A 15,893-nucleotide genomic window follows, 5' to 3' on the forward strand; every position below is an offset into this window, starting at 1 on the left:
ACTTGGTTTGACAAATAAAAGTGCCTTCCTCATTCTGCTTGACTTGAAGGCCCAGAAAATAGCTAAGTTCCCCCATCATACTCATCTGATATCTTGACTGCATAAGTTTGGCAAACTTCTTGCAAAGTTTGTCATTTGTAGATCCAAAAATGATATCATCAACATAAATCTGGACCAGAAGTAAGTCCTTTCCATGGTTGAGGTAGAACAGTGTTTTGTCTATTGTCCCTCTGTTGAATCCACTTTCCAGAAGAAACTGAGCTAAAGTCTCATACCATGCTCTAGGAGCTTGCTTAAGTCCATAAAGTGCTTTGTCAAGTCTGTAGACATAATCTGGATGTTTGGTATCTACAAAACCTGGAGGTTGTTCAACATATACCTCTTCCTCCAATTCTCCATTGAGAAAAGCACTTTTCACATCCATTTGAAAGACAGTAAACTTTTTGTGAGCAGCATAAGCCAAAAATATCCTTATGGCTTCTAACCTAGCAACTGGTGCAAATGTTTCATCATAATCAATTCCCTCCTGTTGAGAATATCCTTTTGCAACCAGCCTTGCCTTATTCCTTGTAATTATGCCATCACTGTCAGTTTTGTTTCTGAATACCCACTTTGTACCAACAACAGATCTATTCTTTGGTCTTGGTACTAGGGTCCAGACTTTGTTTCTTTCAAATTCATTCAACTCTTCCTGCATTGCTTGCACCCAATCAGCATCTTGAAGAGCTTCTTCCACTTTCTTTGGCTCAGTCTGAGAGAGAAAAGAATTGTAAAGACACTCATTTGAAGTACCTGTTCTAGTTCTGACACCTGCATCAGGATTTCCAATTATCAAATCAGGTGTATGTGATTTTGTCCACTTCCTTGCAGATGGAAGGTTTTCTCTACAACTGGATGCTCCCCCATGATCCATGCTATCTTCATTATCATTTTCTGATGCTCCCCCTGAAACTATGCTTTCTGAGTTGGATTCTTCAGTATTTAGATTTTCAGTACTATCAGAACTTGGCTTATCAGAACTTGACGAATCAGAACTTGAAGAGCCAGATGCATGTTCGAATGTTTCTTGAGATGTGGTAGGATTTTGAGTATGCTACCCCTGCATAAGAACATCTTCATTTAACGTAATCACCACAGTTTCAATAATATCAGAGTTTAATCCATCAGAGTTTGCAGTATCAGGACTTAGACTGTCAGGATTTTCAGTATCAGAATATGAGTCTTCATTTTCAAATCTCAGCTGATCATGGTCAACGAAATCTTTAAGACCAGTGATCTTCTTGTCATCGAAAGAGACATTGATAGATTCCATGACCACTTTTGTTCTCAAATTATAGGCTCTGAAAGCTTTTGTGGAAAGTGGATATCCAACAAAGATTCCTTCATCAGCTTTTAGATCAAACTTTGATAGCTGTTCAGGATGAGTCTTGAGAACAAAACACTTACATCCAAATACATGAAAATATTTCAGATTTGGCTTCTTTTTCTTCACCATCTCATATGGTGTTTTTCCATGCTTGTTAATGAGTGTTGCATTTTGAGTAAAACAAGCAGTCTGCACAGCTTCATCCCAGAAATAGGTTGGAAGCTTTGCTTCTTCAAGCATTGTACGTGCAGCTTCAATGAGAGTTATATTCTTCCTTTCAACAACTCCATTTTGCTGTGGAGTTCCAGGAGCAGAAAATTCCTGCTTTATTCCATGGCTTTTGCAGAACTCATCCATTATCAAATTCTTGAACTCAGTGCCATTATCACTCCTTAAAATTTTCACAGAATCTTTGACCATTTTATCCAGCTGTTTGACATGATCAATCAAGATAGATGCAGTTTCACTTTTTGTGTGCAAGAAATACACCCATGTGTATCTGGTAAACTCATCCACTATGACCAACGCATACTTCTTCTTTGCAATAGACATGACATTTACTGGACCAAATAGATCAACATGTATAAGATGATAAGGCTCAAGAATTGATGATTCAGTCTTGCTCTTGAATGAAGATTTTCTTTGTTTGGCTTTCTGACATGAATCACAAAGACCATCAGGAGCAAATACTGTGTTTGGCAATCCTCTCACAAGATCTTTCTTGACAAGTTCATTTATATTGTTGAAATTTAAATGAGAGAGTTTCTTATGCCAATTCCAGCTTTCTTCAATTGATGCTCTACTTAACAGACAGATTGCAGAGCCATCAGTACTTGTTGAAAGCTTAGCTTCATAAATGTTACCACGTCTCTATCCTTTCAGAACAACTTTGCCTTTAGATTTACTCACAACTTCACAGTGTTCTTCAAAGAAATCAGCATGATAACCTCTGTCACAGATTTGACTTATACTCAGTAGGTTGTGTTTAAGTCCTGAGACCAGAGCTACTTCTTTAATGATGACATTCCCAAGATTGATATTGCCATATCCCAATGTTTTTCCAATGTTGCCATCTCCATAAGAAACACTTGGGCCAGCTTTCTCCACAAAGTCTGATAGCAGGGCCTTATTTCCAGTCATATGACCTGAACATCCACTATCCAGAACTAGAATATTTTTCATGTTGCCCTGCAATCACAAAGACCACTAATTATTAGTTTTAAGGACCCAAACTTGCTTGGATCCTTTGGCCTTATTAAGTTTGTTAACATTTGCAGCGGATTTAGCATCAGAGTTTATGTTAACATTTTTCTTATCAGAATTTACATTATCAGACTTTGAATCAGAATTTATACTAGAAGGAACAATGGAAACTTTCTTCAAAGAAGGTTTTATTTGATAATAATCATTGTACAAACTATGATATTCCTTACAAGTATAAATGGAATGCCATAAACTACCACAATGAAAACAAGGATTTTGTGGTTTGTATCTAACTGACTGACTCTTAACTCCTGATTTTGAAGGTAAGGAGTTAATATTCTTATTTTTCCTGCAAAAAGAAGCCAGATGGTTAGAACTTCCACAGTTATGACATGTTTTCCTAGGAGCATCAGGAACAGGTTTATAATCATTGCTTTTATTCACACCTTCCTTTCCATTCCTATTTTTCCTAGGTGATTTTACCTTGTTTGCATTCTTGACATCTTTCAGCTTATGCTTCAGCTGCTTCTTTGTCATTAAGCCTATGTTTACTTCAGCTGTCTTTTCCTGTTTTAGTTTGTCAGAAGTTAATTCCTCTTTAACTTCTGATTTCTCATTATCAGACTTTACAGTTACAAACTTAACAGGTTTTAACTTTGGCTTTTGCTTAACAACAGGCTTAATTTCTTCAGTTCCTTTATCATTCTTATTCTCTCCATAACCTAAGCCCTCTTTCCAATTTTCACTACTTAGCAAATTTTGAGTTGTTCTGCCAGAGTTAGTCCAAATCCTGATTATCTCTCTTTCCTTTTCTAACTCAGTTTTTAGAGATTCATTCATTTTTAGCACTTCATCCCTAACATAAAAAGCATCATCTCTATCCTTCTGAGTTTGATGGAATATAACTAACTCTTTTTCTAAGAAATCATTTCTTTTCTTAAAAGCAAGATTTTCAGAAGTTAATCTTTCACATGTTAAGGTTTGATCTCTATAACTAACAAACATGGTTTTAAGATATCTTCTCAACTCATTAATATCATCAGTATGAAAAGCATAAGTAGTCTGAGGTACCTTTGTTTCAGCAGCTTCAGAACTGCTCTCAGCACTTTCTTTATCAGCATTTGCCATCAATGCATAGTTCTCCTCACTTTCATAGTCTGAAGTGTCTGTCCAGCTTTTCTGCTTTGTGACAAGAGCCTTGCCTCTGTCACCCTTTACCTTCTTGCAGTCAGGAGATATGTGGCCTTTCTCACCACAGTTATAGCATTTAACATTGGTGTAATCTCCTCTGTCAGACTTTCCTCCTCTGCCTTCAGATCTTCTAAAATTCTTCTTATCAGAACTTATGCTTTTTTTGGAAAACTTCTTTCCCTTCCTGAACTTCCTGTATGCAATCTTGGTGATTCCTTTCACCATAAGAGCACACAGCTTCATCATCTCCTCATCAGCATCGGTCTCAGGCAAGCTTTCAGAATCTGAGTCATCATCACTCTCAGAACTTGATGACTCAGTATCAGACTTTATGAAAAGAGCTTTACCCTTGTCTTTCTTTGAGGAAGCTGCCTTGGGGAATTCTTCTTCAGCCTTAAGAGCGACTGTCCTTGACTTTCCTCCTTTCCTCTTGCTTCTTTGTTCCATCTCCAGCTCATGAGTCTTGAGCATTCCATAGATTTCGTCAAGAGTTGTTTCATCAAGATTGTAGTTGTCTCTTATTGTCATTGCCTTCAAATCCCAGCATTCAGGAAGAGCTAACAGGAACTTAAGGTTTGAATCTTCAAGATCATACTCTTTATCAACCAATGACAAATCATTCAAAAGTTTGACAAATCTATCATATAAATCATTCAATGACTCATTAGTCTTTGAGTCAAAGTGTTCATACTCTTGAGTGAGTATTGTCTTCATGTTCTTCTTAATTGTGTCAGTTCCCTGACACCTTGTTTCCAGAGCATCCCATATCTCCTTAGCAGTCTTGCAGTTGATTACCCTGTTTGACATTACATTATCAATGGCACTATGCAGTAAGTGTCGTACCTTAGCATCCTTAGCAATTGATGCTATGTCTTCAGCAGTATAATCACTCTTCTCCTTTGGTACGGTCATTGCTGCTTCACCTGCAACTGCAACAGCGAGTTTGGTTGGTTTGTGAGGACCTTCCTTGATTCTATCCAGGTATTCTGGATCTGTTACTTCCAGGAACATGGTCATCCTTACCTTCCATATGGGATATTCAGATGGTCTCAGTATGGGGACTCTGATGGTCTCATACCGACTCTGAATTAGTGTCTTTGGTGGTTCCTCAGTTGTGGTAGGCTTAGTTGGAGTTTCTGTGTCCGACATGATTGTGTTTGGATCTTTAACTATATGTAAGTTAACAGATAGGCTCTGATACCAATTGTTAGGTCACACACACACTGTAGAGGGGGTGAATACAGTGTAAAGTACACTCAAATCGAACTTTAAGATCTTAAGTAACAGAAAACAAACTTTATTGAAACAATAAACTCTGTTACAGTATGGAACTGTTACCTCTCAGTGATGAACAAATATCACGAGAGCTGCTAGGGTTATAAAGAATAATAACTTCGATAATGATAACACTTATAGTGTAAACCCTATGCCTGTGTTTATATACTACACAGTTACAAGATAATCGCTAATTGATATGGAATATAATTCTGCTTCCTAAAATATATCAATCAGATATCTTTTCTTCCAAGTATTCCATTCTTCACGGAATTCCTTCTTCATGCATATCTCTTCTTATGTTTATCTCGATCTTTTTTCCTTTAATCAGCTACTGTCCTTATCTGATTGTCCTTCCGCACTTAAGTTCTGATATCTATCTTCTGATGATTATCTCCTGATAATATAAGTACTGATATCCTTAAGTCCTGATTTCCAGTATAAGTACTGATCAACAGTTAAGTACTGATTTATCCTGTTCACGTAAGATCTGAAAGCTAAACATAAAACATATTAGCCATGACATTATCAAATATATCTAACAGTTTATTTGTTTGTCGAGGTTTATTCGCTTGTTTATATTTAGAATTTAGGATATTCTCTTAATAATTAATTAACATGGATATTTAAAAATTGGAGAAAATTGGATTTCATTGCTCATTGTTGTGGCTAGGCATCAAATGGCTAGTAGCCGACTCATATTTATATGAGTAGTCTAGGGTTCAATGAGATGGAGCGAAACACACTCGTTCAGAAATTTGTGAAAAAAAAAGAAAAGAAAAAAAAGAAAAAGAAAAAGAGAACAAATATATATAACTGTTATGTATAACTGATCACGAGTGGGCTCTTTAGTACTCGAGTTATTAAGTTCTTAGGGGACTTTTTGCCTAGTTGTAACGACTGGGAAATTTACGTTTATTTTATATGATAATTATAATAAAATATGTGTATTACTATGTCATTTATGTGTGATTATCTGATAAACCCTAACTGTTATGTGTTACGTGTATTCCATGTCATTTATGTAATTTTAAAGTAATTTTCAAATATTTTATTATGCATTCATAGGTTTTATTTCAAACGTTTTACGACCCAAACAATGATTTTAAAGGCAGTATTTCAAATAAAATAATGGGCCTTATTTTTCATCAAATGGCTTTTACAATCGCAATATTCTGAACATCTAGATATTTTATAAATTTTCTCCTTTTGCGAAAATTGACTTTTCCGGGCCCCATTGGGTGTCAAAACCCCCACAAAAATCACATTTTTATTTTTATAAAATTATAGGACTTTCATTTATATTATTTCTTTGTATTTTTGCATTATTCACAATTTTTGGGAATTTTTGGCATATATATTATATATATATAATATTTATAAATTAAATTTTATACTCAAAACTTATAAAATTAGGGGCCTATTAATTTTAAAAAGTGTAGAATTAGGGCCTTAATTTTAATTAGGAGTATTAATTTTACTACTATAAATAGCCTAATTTTTATTTAATTAATTATAATTAATCATTAAAATCTGCAAAAATACACAAAATTCTCTGAAATCGGGTCGGGAAGAACAGGTTCGGGTCGAAGAATTAAACGGTGATTTTGATCTAATTACAGCACCAAATCAAGCAGTTCAAGTACTTAAATCAAAGGTTTTGATCTGTTCTTTCCATTTCTTGCATCAATTTCATGTTTTATTGCATCGTTTTTGATTTTCGATTTCTAGGGTTTATGTTCGAATTAGGACTTTTTGATTCTGGGGTTATTTTGATGTTTTGATGATTGATATAGCCTTGTTAGATGATTTACAGTCGATTCATGGTGTTTAATTGAACAAACGATGCCTGGATAGTGATTCACGATTTCTAAGGTTTATACTGAATTTTCAAAACATAACTCGATGATTTCTGTGAATATTTGGTTCTTGTAATGTTAGGGCTTTGATTGTATATGTTCATAGCTTCAATTTGTACTATAGAACGTTGAGTTTGGTTTACAGAATCAAAAGATGATATTTTGGCCGGAGTTCATGTCGATTTTGACCGGAGATTATGATTCTGAGATGTTTTTGGTATGTTTTGGCCGTGGTAAGATTGCTGTGTTGATTTGCAATGAAAAACACTCAAAAATAGCACCAAACGGTGTTGATTTGAGGCTGATCGGAGTTGGTCGGACTCCGGGAACTCACCGGATTCTGGGAAAAATCCGGTGATGTTCTTGGCAACCCGGAATCCAACCCGGTTGACCCGTTTCCAGAACCCGGGTTGATCTGATTTTGTCAGGAATTGGGTTCTCACATATGTTTCTGAAATTTTGATTTTGATTTTATTTTTATTAATTTTAAAAATTAGTTTTATTTATTTTGTAAATTGTTTAATTAATTATTTAATTATTTGATTTATATTATAAATAATTCTGAATTATTTTCTAAAAATCAGATTGAATTATTTTCTTGATTATTTATTATTTAATTATTATTTATTAATTATTTAAAAGTGATTAATTATTTTGATAATTAATCAAATAATTTTCAATAAATCATAATAAATTCATTTTAATTCCAAAAATTATAGAAAAATCATTTTTAATTCTGATTTTTCTTAAATAATGATTTAAAAATTATTTTTGAGTTTTAAAATTATTAATAATTATTTATAGTGAATAATAATTGGAATTATCAATATTTAATTGATAATAATTAAACCGTTAGTCCGATTTGCGTGAAACGAAAGCCTGTTGACTCATAAAAATGAATTCTTTTCATTAAAAATAATATTAAAAATAATATCAAAGCTGAGTTACGTGCCGAGACGAGTCCGAAAAATTCCGGAAAAATGGGAAACGAGTCAGATAACGATCAGTTGAGCGATCAGCGAGTCAATTTTGGTTTTAAAAATTATTTTAACCATAAAAATGATCATGTGTTTATGTGTATTACATGGTTAATCGAGTCTTACTTGCTTATATGTAATACATGAGTCGGTCATACGCGCATGAGTAGATGTTACGAACGGTTTGAAGTCGATTCAAGATGCAAATGAAGTACGACGTGACTTAACCAGTCTGTTTTGCCAACAGAAGCTAAGCCAGCCAGGCAAGTTGAGTCGGTAATAGTCCAAGGTGATAGACAGAAGTGATTCAATTGCAGTGAATCGCGCAAAAGGCAAGTTTTTCCACTATTCAACTTTCAGAATAGTGATATTGATTCAAATTTCATTTCAATTCTTGATTTCTACGTTTCTTTGGATTCTTGATTCATATTCTATTGGTGACACATGGAGATTGATATATTCTAGTGTTTGGAATATATCAAAGCATACGGATTATTCCGGTTGCTAAGCGATGGACTGGATAATGATATTTTTGGGATTGAGTGTGTCTTAATCCTGAGGACCGGGATGACTGGTGCCTCGACGTGGGCCGTAGTGCCTGGGTACCCGAATGGATCTATATATTGAGATATGGATCTGCATTATATTCTGACTGATCAGCAAAATATAGATGCGAACTTGAGTCCAGTTTAGTTCATTTGTACTCGCCAGTAATGGCCTTCTTTCAATTCTCGTAAGGTTATATCTTTGCAGATATACCTGGGATGACGAATTCATTTAAAATGCTTTAACACTCTTTATATTTTGTGGACTTGTTGAGCAATTTTTGGCTCACCCTTTTTTTTGTTATTCACCTTATTATTTTCAGTTAAGAAGGAATATGAAACCAATCAGGACTCGAGTGGTAAAGAAGCGGGTCAATCATCGGGATCCTCTTATACCCAAGGTGTTGATCCCAATCCAGGAAGAAAGCTTTGAGTTGCCCGAGCAGGTGGAGTGTTGATAGATAGTGTGTGTGTTTGAATAAAAGTTGAACTTAGTTTAAAATGAATTTGACAATGGTTTGTAATAAAGAGAGTTTGTGAGACTTTGAATGTTGGTTTGTAATAAAAATAGTTAGTGGTTCTTGTTTTCATACTTCAACCTAAAAAGATCCTGGTTAGTGTTAAAGGGGTTTAATTTCATTTCTTTATTAATTGTTAAATCAGATTGTACAGGTTTGGTAATTAGCTAGTAACCCCCAGACTTATACCCCGGGTCTGGAGGGCGTTACACTAGTGACCTAAAGCTTTTATAGTCTGGGATCCGCTAACCTAACACTCGCTACATTTATACGTGGACCTCACTCATTGCAAGGTCAAATAAGCATACTTCTGGTGTTGTGTTATGAATAAAAGCGTGAATCCATATAAAACTCCAATATAAGAATTGAAGTGTTATAAGTTATTTTGAGTCTAGCTTTTATTTTATCTATAACCTTGCGATTGCTTTGATGAGTATGAGTCATGATTATTAATCTAGTTGTGATGGTATATCTTTAAGCATTTGCACACACGCACATCTCAGGTTTGTTGGTTGATTTGTGGGGTTTAATTGATCTTTATGCAAATAACTGCATTTGTTGAGATGTTGCCTGTTGATTGGTTGAGTTATTCTATGGGGATCGTTGCATTCATGCATTTTTATTTCTTGTTCTTTGAGTCTGTTTATGCTTGAGGACAAGCATTGATTCAAGTTTGGGGGTATGTTGAGTGGCATTTATGACACTTTATTACGCTCCGTAAAGCTTTGAATTAGTATTTTGTACTCAAGTTGTTGGTGTTTTGACGTGTTTTTGTAGTATTTTTGCATTACACGCATTTTCCAGGTAATCAGGTGAGTTCACATAGTTTTAGTGCTAATTTGGTGTTACGATGGTGCTTAGAATAAAGGCTCGTGAAAAGACTGGCTCAATTCAACAAGGGAAAAAAGAAATCAGAATTTTATCCAGGAGGACGGTGCGTCCGCACTGAAGCAGGGCACAGCCGCGCCCAATGAGCAGAAACTTGCACGCCCACGGTGAAGCAGCGCGCGGCCGCGCCAGGTCGGGGTGACATAATTCTGTTTCTATTGGGATTTTGAGAGTTTGAAGCCCTGGTCAATTCTACAGCATATATATACATAAATGAAGCTCTTTTTTCATAAGGAGACGTACCGGAGCAAGAGGAGAAGGCGTAAGAAGACCGAAAAGCACAATCTCAACCAAGGCGAAGAAGATCTAGTTTTTACTTGTGATTTTCTGTTTAAGTTGTAATGTTGGATGCTAATTTTTTTATTACTGAACCTATACTCTCGTGTCATAAATGGTTTTATTATTTATTCAGTATAAAGACTATGTTTATTATACCATGCTTTCATTGGAACCCACATTGATGATGAGTCCGATCATGGGCTAACCGTTATCATGGGGTTCTAGAGGATTTATTTATGGATTTCTTTAGGTAAATTATTTTGATACCTTAGTGTGTGGTGATTGTATGATAACCTAGTATCGGTTGTGCTTATCCGTCTTATGAGCGTCACGAACTTATAAGATAGCATGTTAATTCTTAATGAAGCGAAAGTGAATTTAAGGGTTTAGAACTTTCCATGCTAGCATAGGTACATGTATTTGATATGCATGATTCGTAGGTAATTTTAACCATCTTACTTGCCCTATGTAATCACGATAGATAACTTGTGCATTAAACCGTCATGTTGTCAAATTCTATAGACATATAGGGTCTCAATATAATTGGTGTCTATTCAGCTTATATCTCTTTTATGGATGTCTGGTAGTATGTTATTCGTGGAACGAAAGTTGGCGTTTATCAGTTTCGTGTTATCTAATTAGTGTCATCACCATTACATGCTAAGGTTAAGAATGAAAAGGGTATTGAATGAAGTATTTAATGAAGTTAGAATCTCATGTTTTTCATATATATTAATTCAACCATTCTTATTCTCTTAGTTATAATTGTTAGTTTAATTCTTAGTTATAACAATCTCAACTTGTTATTTGTCTTAGCATTGGATAATAACCATATATCATTGTTGCATAGGTGCATATTCTTAAATTAACCAAAGAGTCTCTGTGGGAACAAATTTGATCTAAATATTATACTACTTGCGAATGCGTATACTTGCGTGTATTATTAGCGCGTGTTTAGCGACTAACAGACATGAATCTATATGAATCTATATGGACACACACAAACTAATCCTTACATTATCACCCCCAAACTTAAAATTTTCAATGTCCTCATTGAAAGTAATAATAAGAATTTCAGGCATACCTAGTTAGCGGGAGGATCACCCTCCTTGGGTGGAGGTTCAGGTGGCCAATCAACCTCGACACCGATGTCTCGGAAAATAATACAGATAGCGTGTGTCAAATCTTCAGCAAAATGTCGGTGGATGTCATGCATGGCCTCAATACGCTGAATCAACCTTCTATACTGCCCATCACCAAGACCAAACCTATCAACTGTCTGTGGTGCACGAGAGGGACCCTCTGTAAGCGCGGGAGAAACCGGCCGGCCAGCCTGTATATCATCAAAAATATATCTCAACCCTCTGTCAGGGGGTACACATAAAAATGCATAACTCAAATGATCTGGCAACGGTTTGAGCTCAAGTGTGGGAGCTTCTCCAATAGACGGCTCGAGACGCTCCTGAGAAATTTTCCGCTCTGCTAACCCAAGATAATCGCATGGCATATCCAACTTCCTCTTCCACGAAGGTGCATTCAAAACTTGCAGCTGCCCTGCTACTTCTTCATCTTCAATAACTGATTCCCCTATTAAGGATCTCTCTAAGGTATCTGGCTTTGTCAATGGCTCAAGCTCCTAATTCACTACAGAATCAACCCGCTCTACCTTAAAGCACTTCTCTTTATCTGTGGGTAACTTTATTTCCTTAAACACATTAAAAGTGACCTTCTGATCTTGAACCTTCATCGTAAGCTCTCTTTTTTGCACATCGATCATAGTTCGGCCTGTAGCCAAGAATGGTCTTCCCAAGATGATGGGAATCTTCTTATCTTTCTCGAAACCAGAATTACAAAATCAGCAGGGAAGATGAGTTTTCCCACCTTGACAAAGACATCCTCCAATATACCTCGTGGATAAGTGATGGTCCGATCGACCAACTGTAAGGACATGTTTGTCGGTTTTGGCTCAGGTAGACCAAGTTTCTTGAAGACAGACAAGGGCATCAGATTGATGCTAGCTCCCAAGTCACATAAACACGTGTCGAAAGACAGATTGCCAATGGTGCAAAGAATAGTGAAACTTCCAGGATCTTTAAGCTTCAGAGGCAATTTCTGTTGTAGCACAGCACTACACTCTTCCGTTAGAGAAACAATTTCCAACTCCTTAAGCTTCAACTTCCGAGATAGAATACCTTTCATGAACTTCACATAGCTCAGCATCTGTTCTAGATCTTCAGCAAACGGTATGTTGATGTTCCATTTCTTGAAAACCTCCAAAAACTTGGCAAACTGCTTGTAGAACTTATGCTTTTCAAGCCTTTTACAAAATGGGGAAGGCGGATAGCCTTGTTTCTCCCATGTATTCTGCTCATGAGTAGTGTTTTCATCAGCATTCTTCTTCGGATCCACCTCAACATCCTTCTACATATCTTTTTCAGCTACAATCTCATTTTATGGAATTTGCAAGAGTGAAGACGCACCTACATTCTGGACAGAATTTTCAGGCTCTTCGTCTTGCTGAATTCAGGGGCTTGCGACTTTTCCGGACCTCAAGGTGATGGCATTCACATGTTCGATAACTTCCCTCTTACCTGGATTGGCTTCTGTATCACTAGGAAGCATTACTGATGGTCGATTCAATAAGACGTTAGCAATTTTCCCTATTTGGTTCTCCAGATTCTTGATAGAAACAGCCTGGCTTTGGCATATAGGAGCCTGGTTTTTGCACATAAGCTGCAACTCCTCCAATTCAGATTTTTCATTCAAAGATAGACCTGCATCTCCATGAGTTTGTTGTTGAAATTGGAGTTATTATCTTGGTGCAAATTACGGTTGTTGAAAACCAGGAGGGTTGAATTGCTTTGAAGCATACTGCTGATAAGGCTGTTGCATCGCACTCTGATTTTTGCTCCAGCTGAAGTTAGGATGATTCCAGTTGTCAAGATGATAAGTGGTTGGAACTGGTTGTTGCGATCTCTGAAAGTTGCTTACAAACTAAGTTGATTCACTAGATATAGCGCATTTCTTCGTCGTACGGGAACTTGCACACAACTCACAAACACTGGTTATCTAATTAACACCAGTAGTTAGCCAGAGAATCGATCTTTATAGACAATGCCTTAGTTGAGCAGTGATAGCCGTGACTGTATCCACTTCTAGAACTCTTGCTACCTTGCCCTGTGGCAATCTCTGGGTTGGATACTAATATTCATTAGCAGCCATCAGTTCAATTAGACCATAAGCTTCCTCATAGCTCTTTGCCCATAATGCTCCACCTGATGCTACATCAAGCATGGATCTAGACTGTGCTCCCAAACCATTGTAAAAACAATTGATGATCATCCAATCAGGCATGCCATGGTGAAGACACTTCCTAAGCATCTCCTTGTAGCGCTCCCAAGCTTCACATAGAGTTTCTCCCGATTGCTGCGTAAATTGAGTAAGAGCATTCCTGAGTGCAACTATCTTTACCATAGGGAAGAATTTAGTAAGAAACATCTGAGCAAGATTTTCCCAAGTAGTGATAGAACCTGCTGGTAGAGAGTGTAACCAGCTCTTAGCCTTGTCCCTCAGAGAGAATGGAAACAATCTCAGTTTCACAACATCTTCAGAAATATTGAACTTGAAGGTGTCACAGATATAGATGAAATCCATAATATGCATATTGGGATCTTCCGTTGGAGAACCCCCAAACTGAACTAAATTCTGTACCATCTGAATCGTGATAGCCTTGATTTCAAAAGTATTATCCGCGATGGCTGGTCTGACAATGGTAGACTGAATGTCATTGATCTTCAATTGAGAATAATCCATCAATGCTTTCAGATTTGCTACCGGTTCTCCCATTGCAATGATAACTAGAGTACCTGAAACACACGACTAAAGTAAACCTTGTAAGTAAGAGAGTCCGAGTCAGTGAACTTTAACGACCACTGATGTCCCCGGCAGCGGTGTCAAAAACTTGTTAGAGAGAAAACACGCGCTAAAATTACACGCAAGTATACACGTTCGCAAGTAGTATAAGATATAATTAGATTCATTCTTACATAGTCTCTTTTTAGTTAACTTAAGATTATGCACCTATGCAACAATGGTATGGCTATCGCTCAATGCTAAGATAATAACAAGTTGAGATGTTTATAACTAAGATTAAACTAACATCCAATTAAATTAAAAAAAGTGATTGAATTAACTATATATGACAAACATAAGATTATAACTTTATTACTACTTCATTAAAATTCATTATTCTTAACATTAGCATGTAATGGTGATGACACACGAAACTAGTAAATGCCAACTTTAGTTGTATGAATACCCTACTACCAGACATCCATAAAAGATATAGAAGGTGAATATACACCAATTATGTTGAGACCCTATATGTGTATAGAATTTGACAACATAAGGGTTTAATGCACAAGTTATCTATCGTGATTACATAGGGTAAATAGATGGTTAAAATTACCTACGAATAATGCATAACAATTATACATGAATCTATGCTAGCATGACAAGTTCTAAACCTCTATATTCACTGTTGCTTCAATAGAGATTAACACGCTATCTTATATGTTAGCTACGCACATAAGACGAATAAGCACAACCAATACTAGGATATCACTCAATCACCATACACCAAGATATTGAAACAAATAACTATAGAAACCCATAAATAAATCCGTTAGAACCCCATGACAACGATTAGTTCATAATCGAACTCATCATCACCATGGGTTCCAATGAAAGCATGGTATAAAAACTAGATATATAAACTGAATAATAATAACAAAGTACATTAACAAGATTATTTGGTTTAAACGAATAAGAAAACAAGCATCCAACGTTACAACTTAAGCAAAGAATCACACGTAAAAATAGGATCTTCTTCTCCTAAGTTGTATCATGCTATTAGGAATTCTTACTACTATCTCTTTGCTCCTCTTGTTCTTAAAAACGTCTTTTTAGTGGTTTATATAAGCTTCGGGATCGAACGGGGCTTCAAAATCTCCAAAACGGACTCGAATCAGGATTTTGGCTGAACGGACCAGCGCGGCCACCCGCATACCAGCGTGGGCGCGCTCGCCTCCTGGATATCTGGCTTGGCCGCCCCGCATGTTGCGTGGGTGTGCCGTGCTACTGATTTTTTACCCCAATTTCTTGTTTTACTTGTAAGTTGAGTTCTGCTTATCAGAATTCGACGATCCAATAGTCCACGCGAAGCTCTTGAGATGCTCTTCAACATGAACATGGCCTTGGCTTTGAATCATGACGTCCTTTTAGCATATTTAAATTAAAAGCTTCTTTCTTCCTTTAACTAATGCCTGAAATGTAAAAACATGAAAACACATCAAAAATACCAATAACTTGAGTCCAAAAAACCAACTTAAGCTTGAAACAAAGCGTTCCAAGTAGATATAAAATCCACTTATCATGTTCACGAACAGCTCAGGGACTATGTTCAACAAACAACTAGTGAATATTTTTTACGAACTTTTTTTCACAAACAAATCACTTTACGAATTCTTTTTCATGATTCCCGAATTTTTGTATAAGTTTCACTTATTTCTTTTTTAAAAAAATAAATAATAATATCAAATCAAAATTTTGAAACCTTACGTAGCAAACAAATAAATTTGAGTGTTTAACATTAAGATTTTGATTAAATTTTGATATAGATAAGGACAAATGAACATATGCTAAGTTAAAAAGTTATATATATTTATCATCTAGCACATATTATTATTTACCTGCAAAATATCAAAAATATAAATTTAATAAAGAATAGATGG

General features: G+C 36.0%; 1 non-coding gene across 1 annotated transcript; it reads left to right on the forward strand.

The window, feature by feature from the left end:
* Positions 1-13,453: 13,453 nt before the first annotated feature.
* LOC141688048 (small nucleolar RNA R71) lies at positions 13,454-13,560 on the forward strand. Its single transcript, XR_012561517.1, has one exon. It is a non-coding gene; the product is annotated as a small nucleolar RNA R71 (small nucleolar RNA).
* The last annotated feature ends 2,333 nt before the right edge of the window (positions 13,561-15,893 follow it).

The sequence above is a fragment of the Apium graveolens genome, chromosome 9 (genome assembly GCF_009905375.1).
Source record: "Apium graveolens cultivar Ventura chromosome 9, ASM990537v1, whole genome shotgun sequence".
NCBI lineage: Eukaryota > Viridiplantae > Streptophyta > Magnoliopsida > Apiales > Apiaceae > Apium > Apium graveolens.